A 6,141-nucleotide genomic window follows, 5' to 3' on the forward strand; every position below is an offset into this window, starting at 1 on the left:
GTCCAGTTGCCTACCAACACACTCGCACTTGTCCCGTGTGCCCAGGCCCGGGAGCAGAGGGAGGATGGGGCTCTCTGGGAGCAGGCTGCATCTCACCTCTGACCTCCATGACTCCCCAAATTAACCAAGCACAAAAAGTCCCTGGCCCCACTCCTGTGGCTGGGACTGCAGGGCTCGTATCACAATAAAAGAAGGCTGTGACCCTGGGGTGGAGCGATACACCATGGGGCTGGCACTGGATCTGGACTCCAGACTGCTGGGTACCCTCATGCCTCTCTGCCTGAGATGCCACAGGACCCAGACCAAACACGCCGCTGCATGCCAGGGCCAGCATCCTAGGGTCCAGGTGTGGGATAGTCCCAAGCAGCCAGCCAGGGTCCTGACAAGAAGCCAGACACTCAGGGAGTGCCTGCCATGTGCTGGACACTTCGCTGGGTGCTAGGTGGGCTGATGTGTAAGACTGTCCATATCCTCCCCACCCCACCATCCTCACCTTCTCACCACCTTCCTGACCTCTATTGTGTATCAGGGGAAAAGAGTCATCTGGGGCACAAATTCCTCTGATGGATGAGGACCTGGGAGTAGGAGCTGGGCAATCCAACACATCTAATGCCCACCATTCCTCCCTGAGCCCACTGGGCATCCAGAGGCTTTGGATGACATTCAATGCAACAGAGAAAGGACAACTGCCTTGCTGCCTTGCTGGTGCTGCCCTTCACCCTTCCACCCCAGAATCAGATCACAGCCCCCCCAGAAACCATTTCTACTCCAACTTCTTTGCCTCCTAATTGAGGAAACTGAGGCCCCCACAGTGAGGAAAGTCTTTTTGGGGTTACAGAGTAAGCTGGGAACAAAGGCAACACTATGCCCCAGGCTTCCCCGATAGGGTGCCTGCTAAGCCTCTCCTCCACATGCATGCCATGCTCACCCCATGGAGGTGTGGAACAGTGGGCAGACATTTATAAGGCAAGGTGTGTCCTCAGCCCTGCCATCCCCAGACCTGCCTGCAGCTGGGGGAAGGGAGTCATAGTTTCTTAGGGGTATGGTCCCTCAACCCCAGGGCCCTCTAAACCAAAAGCCCCAAGGAGGAGAGTATCTTGTGCCCAAGCCCTCCTGGGTCACAGTTCCCAAACAGTCTAGCTTGGCACCACCCCCAGAACCACCAGAGCATCTGTGAGGCTCAACCTGTGGGGTCCTGGGCTTGCTCAAGGGGTGGCTGAAAGTTATGGACCCACAAACCAGCACCCCATACTCTCACTCTTAATAATGCCCACAGCCCCGCTAGAGTTCACAGACCTCCGAAGCCTGCCCAGGGGCCTACTAGGGAGATAGCTCCTTTTCTAAAGAAAGAATGGATGGGGGCTAGAGCTTCCTTCCCAGGCCAGCTGCAGAGCCCAGTCACTGGCTGTCCTCCCCCATCAGAAGGGAGCAGACTCTTGGATCATTACCCCTCACTTCCTCACAGGCCTGGGGGGTTTCACTCCAGCCCAGTCCTGACTCTGTTAGGAAAAAGAAGAGAACCACCATGTAAATACAGCCAGGAGGCAGGCTAGGAAGCCAGCAGGATGCGGGGAATCTAGGCATTGCCTCCCACCCATTTCTCGCCAGACTGGGCTAGGGGACAGGGAGGGGCCGGGGCCCAGGATAGCTTGATGCCAAGCTCACTTTCCCAAGCGGGCCTTACCGGTGAATAGGAACAGCAGGGTCCAGCCGAGCTGTTCCCAGTCACCACCAGCAGGCCTGGGGATGCCTCCCGATAAGACACCCGGGTCTGAACTGGCCCTGAACGCCAGGCCCCGCAAAAAAGCGCTAGCCTTAGGAACCCGCGGCAGGGAGTCCTGGGAGTAGCCACCGCTCATCTGCTCCTGAGGAGACGGTATCCAGGCCCCTCTGGCGCATCTGCCCAGCCCTCTGCTCCTTGCCCTCCACCACCCCGGCAGGCGTGCCGACCACGCGAGCAGCAGGTGCAAGACGCGGGGGTGGCACTGAGATGACACAAAACCACACTCGCCCCCACCTCCCAAGCCCTGCCGGCCTCCGCCACTGCCCTCCTGCCACCCCAGGCTGGCGCTTCCGTCGGATAGAGATGGAGGTGGAGGGGCAGCCAGCTGCCCGCCTCCCTCAGACCGAGGGGCGGGAGGCGGCGCCGGGAACGTCCTTCCTCGCTCGTCCACGGCCTCCAGGGAGCATGGGCCCCCCAGGACAGCCCTCCCGCCAAGGACGCGGCTCCGCAGTGGCCGGGGCGGGGGCCGAGCCCGGAGGCCGCAGCCCCCCGCCCCGCCCAGCCCAGCCCAGCCCTCCGGCCCTGCACGGCGCTCTCGCCAGGCCCTGGTGCCTGCCCGGGTGCCTGAGTTGTGCGGTCCCGCCCCGCCCGCGCTTGCCCTGGGCGCTGCAGTCCGCACATTCTCCGCTCGCGGCCGGCCCCTTTCGGGACATCCTTCAGCGGCGTCGCGGGCCGCAGCCCTCTGGGCTAGCGGGCGTGGTGTCCGGCAAGCCCCCGCCGCCTCGGCTCCGGAGCCCATGAGGCCCCGGCGAGGCCCGCGCGCCCGGCCAACCGTCCGCCCTGGGGCTGGCCCGGAACCCGCCGTGCCCGCCTGCCCGCTCGCCCTCGGGCGCCCTCCGCCCCGCGCCGCCCCGCCGCCGCTCGCGACTCCTCTCTCCGCCCCCTGCGCGGCTCCGGGCCGCTCCTGCAGGAAGCGGCGCAGGCCCTGCCCACCAGGGGAGGGGCCGCACCCCCGCCCCGCCGCGCGCTCCCGGCCGCGCCCCCTGGAGAAAGGAAGCCCGGGCGCGGGCGGGAGGGGGCGGGGGCGCTTAAAGGGGCCGCGGCTAATGCCCGGCTCCGGCGGGCAGCGGGGCCTGCGGTCCTGGCCTCCGCTGCGGCGCTCGCCTGGCCCGGAGGCAATGTGAGTCACCCTCACAGCCCCCTCCCCTTCACTTTCCGCGTGGGGTGGCCCGGGGGACGCTGGGCCCAGGGACGGCGAGGGCGGGGATTAGGCAGGAAGGACTTGGAGGCCCAAGTCCCGCTCCAGGTCAAAGGGGCTGTGCCTTGGGGTACCCTTCTATCTCTGGTTGGGGTGAGGTGTGCGTCCCGGTCCTGTAGGTGTCCACATCTGTGTGTCCAGGTGTGTGTGCGTGTGTCACACTCTTGCTGAATACGCTCATTGCCAACAATATGGACGCCCAGGTGCTAGAAAGGTCAGGCAGTGTATTCCCCTGCCTCTGGACTAAAAATATATCTATCTCTCCATGCACGCTTCCATCCAGAGAGGAATCTGGGCGGTTTTTAAAGACCTCCCAAGGAGTGACCACTGTGCCTGTGTGCACTCAAATCCACTTGTCATCCGCCTTATACACACGGTGTTTCTGGGCCACCAGAGGTGTGTGCGTCCAGAAAGGGTGCATATAACACAGAGGGGCCGTTTCAGGTGACAGCCTTTCTTCCTGGACTTCACACGAAGAGGCAGGCAAAGGCAAGGCAGGTGAGGGACGTGGGTGGGCTGGGGGGCAGGGAGCCTAGTTGGAGGCCTCACATGAGCACAGCCCCCGCACTGAGCATGCTCCCCCATACACGTGTGCCGCGCGTGCACCCAACCCCCAATCCCTGCAGCAGCAAAAGGCCCGGGCACTCTGCTTGTGGGGAGAGGGCAGAGGTCCCCAGGGCCAGACCTGGGGGCCAGGTCAGTGGTGACAATTGAGGAGGGGTTATCGAAGTCAGAGACTCCTGCTCGGTAACAGATGGGGGCAGTCCTTTGGCAGGGGTGCTCAAGTTGGTCGATTTATCCCAGCGGTGCCAGAGCGGCAGTGACTTGTGGGTGGGCAGGCTCCTTCCCTAGGGGAGACAAGTAATTCTCATGAGTCACACCACCCGAAATACATGCAAAGCTGCCTCCATCGCCTTTTGCTGCGGCCCGGATTGACAAGTTTGCTTGAAATCGCGATCCATGGGCTTTATTTATAATTGCACCTTAAAAAAATCTTGCAGGCCTCCCCTCCCCAGACAGCCAGCCGCTCAGCTGGTGGGGCTTTTGCAAGCAACGATACCTAGCTGCTATGTAGGGAGGAGTACTACCTGCCGCCCCGAGCTGCTCTCTCACCAAAGAATCCATGGGCTTTGGTGGCCCCAGTGGGAAGGGGGTAAGGGGCGGGGGGAGTGAGACGGAAGGAGTGGCCAGGCAGCCGGTGCCGGGCGCTCAGTCGACGAGCGGTGGCCTCCCGTTCACCCCCGGTGGACCCCCAGCCATGGAATTTCATTTATTAAATGTCGAGGAGGCTGCTGGCAGCCCTGCCGCTTGGCTGTCTTTGTTTCTCCGCTGTGTGGGCGCGTCTCGAGCACGTGGCAGCCGAGCGCGCAGGCGAAGCGCAAGCGACCTGGGTTCAGTGTCTACCGCCGCCTGGCAAAGAAAGAACCCGGCCGCCCAGGGGACAGCTCCCCACAATCGACAGCTCCCCACAACTCCCCCTGCCCTCGGACTCCTGGGCTTTGCTGGGGAAGAAGGATGACTCACTCTGCTTACCAACCCCCCGCAGCCCCACTCCCTATCTCCTGGTTGGCTCGGAGGCTACCTGGGAGTGGCCCCGGCGCGGACAAACCATCCAAACTTTGTTTCCCCCAGCCCCGTCACAGCCAAACTTCTGGGCCTGGGACTGGAGATAAAAGGGTTTCTGGATTCCCCCATGGAGATGTCACCACCCCAGGAAGCAGGACTGCTACAGTGGAATCACATACAAGGTTCGAAAGACAATTTAATAAGGAAACGCACTGGCATGCTCCCGGCCACTCCTAGATGCCCCTCCCCCGCGACAGCCCCCCTCCCCTACACCAGTTGCAGCCACGACACTCTGCTGACCCCTGGTGGTGCAGGCGGGCAGCGGTCCGGGGCCGCCAGAGAAGCCAGCTGGCTCCTCCCAGGCGGGAGAAACGGGCGAGGCAGCCCGCTCCTCCCTCATCTCTTCCCGCCGGGGCCTGGCACCGCAGGGTGTGGAGGAGGAAGGAGAGAAGACCACACAAAGAAACCTGAGAGAGTTTGCAAGCTTTTGCTGGCACTTCCCACACAAATACTTCTTGGATTGTTGTTTTAAGTAGGGCCGGTGTGGAATCCCTTATTCCTGCCTTGTTTTGAGGTGGGCTCAAGAAGGCACCGTGCCTGGTCCCGCCACCTGTCTCGGCCCGCCTGGTTGGGGGAGGGAGGCGCTGTTTCCAGGGCAGTCATTATCCTTAGCTCAACCCAGGAGGTAGTATCTAGAGTCTCATTTTGAAGGGGAGTGGACCGAGAAAGTCGGAAAAATTAAGCAGTTTGCTTTTTTAAGGTCAGGCAGTTGGAGGTATTCGAACTCTGGTCTCTCTGACATCACAGTCCCCTCCCTCCAGGGACTGGTCCAAGCCTCTTGGTCCTTCCAGGCCTTGCAATTGGCGCCGAGAGGCCAATTCAACTTTTACCACACCCTCTGCAGGGACCGTTCTGGAAGTACCTCTTCGCCCTGGGGTCATTCAGGAAGAAGACAGTCTCTGGAATCAGTCACTTCCCTTCCTGAGGGACCAGCTGGGTGGAGGAGCGAAGCTGCCACCTGCTGCTTTCTCTGTCCAACTTCACTCTGGTTCTTGCTGGGGACAGTGTGTCTGGGGGGAAGGACCGTCTTTCCCGCCTTACTGGACATTCTGTTTCCAATGACATGTGTGGGAAGATGGAGTTTAATTTTCTAACAGGGCAGGGAAGACTCCTCAGAAATGCTCCAGGGACCAGACCCCTGGCTGCGCCAGTGACCCCTGGTACTGATGCCCCACATCTTTCTCAGGAGTTTCCCCCCATCAGTCACTGTCTTCTGGGAATCCGGATCCTTCTTCAAGGCCCCTGGGACCCAAGCTCAATTCTGAAGATTACACCTCCACCGTCTCCCAAACGCTCGAACTAGGCCCGTGCCCCTCCTTCCCCAGCAAAAGGCAAAATGCCAGCGGGGCAGGTGCACCCCAGCCCACCTGGCGTCAGGGCCCTGCCCGCGTCTGGGCCAGGCCTGACTCCCGGCCCATTCTCCCACGGGATCCGGGGACAGTGCGGACCCTCTCCGGCCACCTGCCACCCCCAGTTTCACGAGGCGGACTACAAGCCCCATGATGCCGCGGGGCTGAGCTGACAAGCTCTACCC

Source organism: Papio anubis, chromosome 17 (assembly GCF_008728515.1).
Source record: "Papio anubis isolate 15944 chromosome 17, Panubis1.0, whole genome shotgun sequence".
Lineage (NCBI taxonomy): Eukaryota > Metazoa > Chordata > Mammalia > Primates > Cercopithecidae > Papio > Papio anubis.